Genomic DNA, 6,000 nt, shown 5'->3' with positions numbered 1-6,000 from the left:
TATATAGACAGATAGACAGAAAGATAGACAGAGAGAGAGAGAGAGAGAGAGAGAGAGAGAGAGAGAGAGAGAGAGAGAGAGAGAGAGAGAGAGAGAGAGAGAGATTTCCTCAGTCTGTAAATTGCATTGCTTCCTTTCCTTCCATTCCTCCTCCTCCTCCTCCTCCTCCTCCTCCTCCTCCTCCTCCTCCTCCTCCTCCTCCTCCTCCTCCAGCTCTCGTCATGAGCTGCGTTGGGGGGTAGGGTTGGGGAAGCGTGTGGGAAGGGGAGAGGAGGGATGGGGAGGGGCAGAGGAATGAAGGGAGGAAGGGAGGGAAAACCGTTGCCATGACAACTTCCTGACGTTAGCAACATGGAGAGAGAGAGAGAGAGAGAGAGAGAGAGAGAGAGAGAGAGAGAGAGAGAGAGAGAGAGAGAGAGAGAGAGAGAGAGAGAGAACAGTGAGTGGTCAGCTGCTGCGTGTGTGTGTGTGTGTGTGTGTGTGTGTTCACGTGATTAATTCTGTGTTTTTTTCTCTCATTGTTTTTGTTTGTTTGTTTGTTTGTTTGTTTGTTTGTTTGTTTGTACGTATGTTAATTCATTATATTTTTTCTCTTATTATTATAAGTCATTGGTGTTCTTGGAATGTGTTTGTTTTTTTTTATATTGTATCCTCCTCCTCCTCCTCCTCCTCCTCCTCCTCCTCCTCCTCCTCCTCCTCCTCCTCCTCGTGGAATGACCTAAGTAACTGTTTGGTTTTCCTGTCAATCTTATGTAGTCCACCACCACCACCACCACCACTACCACCACCAGCACCACCAGAACTAGAGAGCGAGCGACCAAGCGAGAGAGCACGCGAGGGAGCGAGAGAACAAACTGTAGTCAAGATATAAATAACTGCAGCCTAAGTCACAAAATCCTCACGCCATTCAGAAAATAATTCCGTTCACTCGTGTATTTCATGAACGCAAGAACAAGTAACTGTCAACATTTATTTTTCTCTGCATGTACGTTTATTATTATTTTTTTTTCTCTCTCTCTCCTCGAGCGGGCACGTGGTGTGTTAGGTGGCGTGTTTTCAGACCGTGTTCAATGTGACAGGTTGGTTGTGTGTATAGGGGAGATAGATAGATAGATAGATAGATAGACAGATAGATAGATAGATGGACTGGTGGATAGGTAGATAGACAGATAGATAGATAGATGGACTGGTGGATAGGTAAGTTGATAGATGGATAGGTAGATGCACAGATGGAAAGTTAGATTGATAGACATATTGTTAGATAAATGGATACGTGGATATAATAAATGATTGATAGATAGATAGATAGATAGATAGGTAGACAGTCGTAGTTAAGTTAGTACATTTATACACACATACATACACACATACATGTATACATATATCATAGACGACAGAAAATTTAAAAGATAGATGGGTAGATACATACATACATACATACATACATACATACTGTAAATGCATATATACAACAGTAAATTGAAAAGACAGATAACATCTCCTCACAGCTCTAATATAATATACAACGTGTATGTTTGTATGTATGTATGTATGTACGTTGCATTGAATCACTAAATCAATAACATTCAACGTTATTTCTCTCTCTTCTTGGCCAGCAGCACCACCACCACCACCACCACCACCACCACCACCACCACCACAACCTCCACCACCACCACCACCACCACCTTCAGCACGACCATTCCTACCAAGTATATGTCCTGTTTGCATATTCACCTATAAGAGCTCATGTTATTTTTCTTTTCTTTTATCCAGCAGGTACTTTCGCTTTATGAGGCTGTGTTGTGAGTTACTGGTGCCGCTGGTGTTCCCTCGGCCGCCTGTCTGTCTGGTGCCTCCCTTGTTTTGTTCCCTTTCTTCGCCCCATTTTCTGTCTCCGGTTTTGTTTTGTGATTTTTCTCTCGTTGTTCATTTTCGTTTTCTTTTGCGAATCCTTTTTTTGTAGTTTTGTCAGTAGCTTTGTGTGATTTTTGGTTCGGTTTGGTTGGGAAAGTATTTTTTTGGTTTTCTTTTACGCTTCCTCTTTTATTTATTTATTTATTTTTTTTAGCTCCGGTGTACCTTGCTAGTGAATGTGTTTCTTGATGCTACATTGCAGCTTCAGGCTTTCATATAACTGCTGTTAAGGCTGTTATTAGTGCTACTGCTGCTGCTTTTGTTGCTGCTGCTGCTGTTGCTGTTGCTTTTGCTACTACTACTACTACTACTACTACTACTACTACATTTGATTTCCTTCTTCCTCCTTTTATCAAGCCGTGCACATAATCCTCTCTCTCCTCTATCCTGTCTTTATCTCTCTCTCTTCTTCCTTTTCCCACTCTCCTCTTGCTATTCTCTCTCCCTCTCCTCAATATCCCTTTTTTCACTCTCCCTTCTCCTCTCCACACGCACACATCCTCCCTTTCTCTTTCACTTTCATTCTCCCTGCATCTCTCCCTCCTCCTCGCATACCAGACTTCCCTTTCTCCCTTTCTTCCTTTCTCCTTCTCTCCGACGTTCGCGAATACGGAAGATGTATAAAAAGGTGCTCACTTATCATTAGAAAACGTGTTTCGTCTGTAAGTAATGTACGTGCATGTGTGTATGTGTTTGTGTGTGGGTGCGGTGGTGGTGGCGGTAGTGGTAAAGTAGTAGTAGTAGTAGTAGTATTAGCAGTAGTAGTAGTAGTAGTAGTAGTAGTAGGAGGAGGAGGAGGAGGAGGAGGAGGAGGAGGAGGAGGAGGAGGAGGAGGAGGAGGAGGAGGAGGAGGAGGAGGAGGAGGAGGAGAAGCTCTTACTATATTTATTATGATGTCAGATAGAATTATACAATCTCCGCTTCCTGTGAATTTCCATTGCGTATTCTGCTTGGAATACATGGGACCGTGTGTGTGTGTGTGTGTGTGTGTGTGTGTGTGTGTGTGTGTGTGTGTGTGTGTGTGTGTGTGTGTGTGTGTATGTCGGGGGGAGGGAAGGAGAGTGGGCGAAGTGTAGAGAAGAGCGTGTGTACGAGTATACGTGGAAGCTATCACACACACACACACACACACACACACACACACACACACACACACACACACACACACACAAGTACTGCACAGAATACCACAACACTCGTCACTTCCTCTGCAGCTGTTCGTCCGTTACCGCAGGATTTGTTTTTGTATGTGTGAGAGGAACAACCAAAGACAACAAAAAGGGAGAGAAAAAGAAGACCCAGTGAGGTGTCAGTCGCCAAATAGGAAGCCAAAAAAGGACTACTAAGGATGACTGATGCGTTTGTTTTCTCTACCAGTTTCGTAAATGGGTTAACTTAGAGTAGAGAATAAACAATGTGATATCGTTTTCTTTTCCGTGTGTGGCTAGTAAATAACTGATAAACGGTGATAAAAGGGTAAGATAGGTAGCAGAAGAGGAGAGAAGAGAAGGGAAGAAGATTATATATTATGATCAGTGGAAAGGGAGAAAGGGGGAGAGAGAGAATGGAAGAAGAAGAGATGTTGTGAATGTCAGCAAGGAAAACCAAAGCTATGAAAGGTTAAGAACATTAAGAAAAACAAAGATAAAAGCATAAAGAGAGACACAGGAAGCTAATAGACCACTTAATACATGTACATTATAACTTATTTAGTACATCACACATCGTTATCATACACTTTTACACATTGTTAGTGACATCTATCGAGGCCAACAAAAAATATATATGTACATTTTCTATTGCCTTACCCATATCGTAATATATATTTTCCTGCTAATCCTTTTGCTGTATCGCTCAATGCATGGTGAATTACTAAACAATTAAAAGGCTCACTGTGTAGTTTCATTGCACTACATACATGCGCTTGCTTGTATTACTGTTGAAAATTTATGGATCAGTATTTTTCTGGGTGCTAGTCATTTATGGGGTGATAGAGAGAGAGAGAGAGAGAGAGAGAGAGAGAGAGAGAGAGAGAGAGAGAGAGAGAGAGAGAGAGAGAGAGAGAGAGAGAGAGAGAATCTGTTGCTTTTATTTTCCTCTCGTTACATATATTCCCTGCCTCCTCCTTTCCCTCCTCCTCCTCCTCCTCCTCCTTCTTCTCCTCCTCCTCCTCCTCCTCCTCCTCCTCCTCCTCCTCCTCCTCCTCCTCCTCCTCCTCCTCCTCCTCCTCCTCCTTTTGAGTGTTTAGCATCGCCTCCGTCACAAGTGCAGCTCCGGGTCTCTCGGTATAAAGGGTTCACAAATATTTACTCCTCAAGGAAGTGGCAGCGCGTCGTAAGGTGTTTTCCAGGTACAGGCCACGTAGCATCCGAAATATAGTGTTTAGGCGTCCGGTAAATACTGGCCCGGACTTCAGAGGTGACGGAAGGAAACACCAGGCGGAAAATAGCCACAGAGAGAGAGAGAGAGAGAGAGAGAGAGAGAGAGAGAGAGAGAGAGAGAGAGTATAGGTTACTTTTCTTCATCTATCTCAATACTAGCAGTCAGAGTTTACGTGTTAATAAGAAGCAAGAGAGAAAGGCTTGAGTGTATGAGTGTGTGAGTGGCGCCTCATAACGATATAAGTAATCCTTCATGATATTCTTTCACTTACTACTAGTCAAAAGTTCATATTTAAGACGCTAGAGGGAAAGGCTTGGTGGTAGTGGTGGCGGCGACAGTGTATGTGTGTGTGTGTGTGTGGCGTCGCGTAACTAAGCAAAGCAAAACAATGGTTAGCGTTCTTGTGATCGAACTAACTTGCTCAGCGTTTTGCCCCGCCTCGCACCCCTTTCTCTCTCTCACTGTATTGAGCGTTAACTTCACCACTGCGCGAGGGAAGGCGACGCGACCAGGCAGGCAACACGGCAATGCTTTCATCTTGCGTCGTCATGGTGCTGTAGAGTCACGTACGCTGGTGGCTCACGTTTGATGACCTGCTAAGGGATAGACAGAAAGGAAGGTGCGCATGTTCATCATATGAAAAGCTACATTCGGAAACACTCCTACGCCGCACCTGCATTATTTTTCAAAGCCTCTAGTTGAAGCTACACTGGTTTTCAAGGGTGTTTTTACATTTCTAGTGACAAGTTAATGAGATTTGTACATTTTTTAAAAGGATAACAGCCTTGAGAACCCGGGTAGTCATCTCTGTGGCCTTTGAAAACAGTCGTGGTGATCGAGAGAGAGAGAGAGAGAGAGAGAGAGAGAGAGAGAGAGAGAGAGAGAGAGAGAGAGAGAGAGAGAGAGAGAGAGAGAGAGCAAAGCGTTTCAGAATACAGGCCATTGATAGGTAGCCAGTCCCCACAGTAGGACATGAGCTACAGTTTGCCAGGTGTTAGTGTGTGAGTCACGGTGTGGTGTGTGGTGGCAGCCAGTGTGCAGGTGTTAGGCCGAAGTGAAGAGGCGTTACAGGTGTTGTGATAAATGAGTATAGTATTTAAATGAGTGTGGAAATATTTCAAGGTTTTGCCTCATGGTCTTTAAATGAATCATATGTAATGACTCAGCGAAAACTAATGTTGTGCTCCGTAAATTTAGTGTTTAAAGAGAAAAGGTAGATATGAAAAAAAATAAAAATAAATAAATAAATGACTTTGTACCGTAGCATCGATTTTAGTGTATTATAGGTGTCAGTAGAGGATGGTATCAAGTTTTCACGATTTTTGTAATAGTTCGACTGGTTGTAGTGGAAGTTATTGGGGTTTTCATGATGTTAGTGGTAGTTCGACTGGTTGTAGTGGAAGTTATTGGGGTTTTTATGATTCTAATGATAGTTAAACAAACTCTAGTTAAAGCTATTGATATTTTCATGATTCTAGTGACAGCATGACTGGCCAAAGACACCGAAATGTATATAAAAGAGGCCCACATGAGACTAACATAATACATTTTGGCTGATTTAATTCCCTGGGACTAAAAAAAAAAAAAAAAAACTAAACTAAACTAAAAAACTGGAACTAAACCACATCTCTGCGCTTCCATTGTGCTCTCTCTCTCCTCTACATTCAGGCAGAAACTCTCGCAGCTGGCAAATGCTCACTA

General features: G+C 42.9%; 1 protein-coding gene across 3 annotated transcripts in view; it reads left to right on the top strand.

The window, feature by feature from the left end:
* The first annotated feature begins 1,503 nt into the window (after window positions 1-1,503).
* The window catches only part of LOC135111240 (1-phosphatidylinositol 4,5-bisphosphate phosphodiesterase classes I and II-like), a 158,557-nt gene continuing 154,060 nt past the window's right edge, over window positions 1,504-6,000 (top strand). For 2 of the 3 annotated variants that reach the window (XM_064024397.1, XM_064024398.1), the window contains exon 1: window positions 1,505-1,712. The gene's annotated coding sequence lies outside the window, so the exon portion shown is untranslated. Of the gene's footprint in view, window positions 1,713-6,000 lie in introns of all 3 variants that reach the window. The other variant, XM_064024396.1, reaches the window with a different exon arrangement.

The sequence above is a fragment of the Scylla paramamosain genome, chromosome 21, assembly GCF_035594125.1.
Source record: "Scylla paramamosain isolate STU-SP2022 chromosome 21, ASM3559412v1, whole genome shotgun sequence".
Lineage (NCBI taxonomy): Eukaryota > Metazoa > Arthropoda > Malacostraca > Decapoda > Portunidae > Scylla > Scylla paramamosain.
The sequence above is the reverse complement of the archived record's forward strand: the minus strand, read 5'-3'. Positions and strand labels throughout refer to the sequence as shown.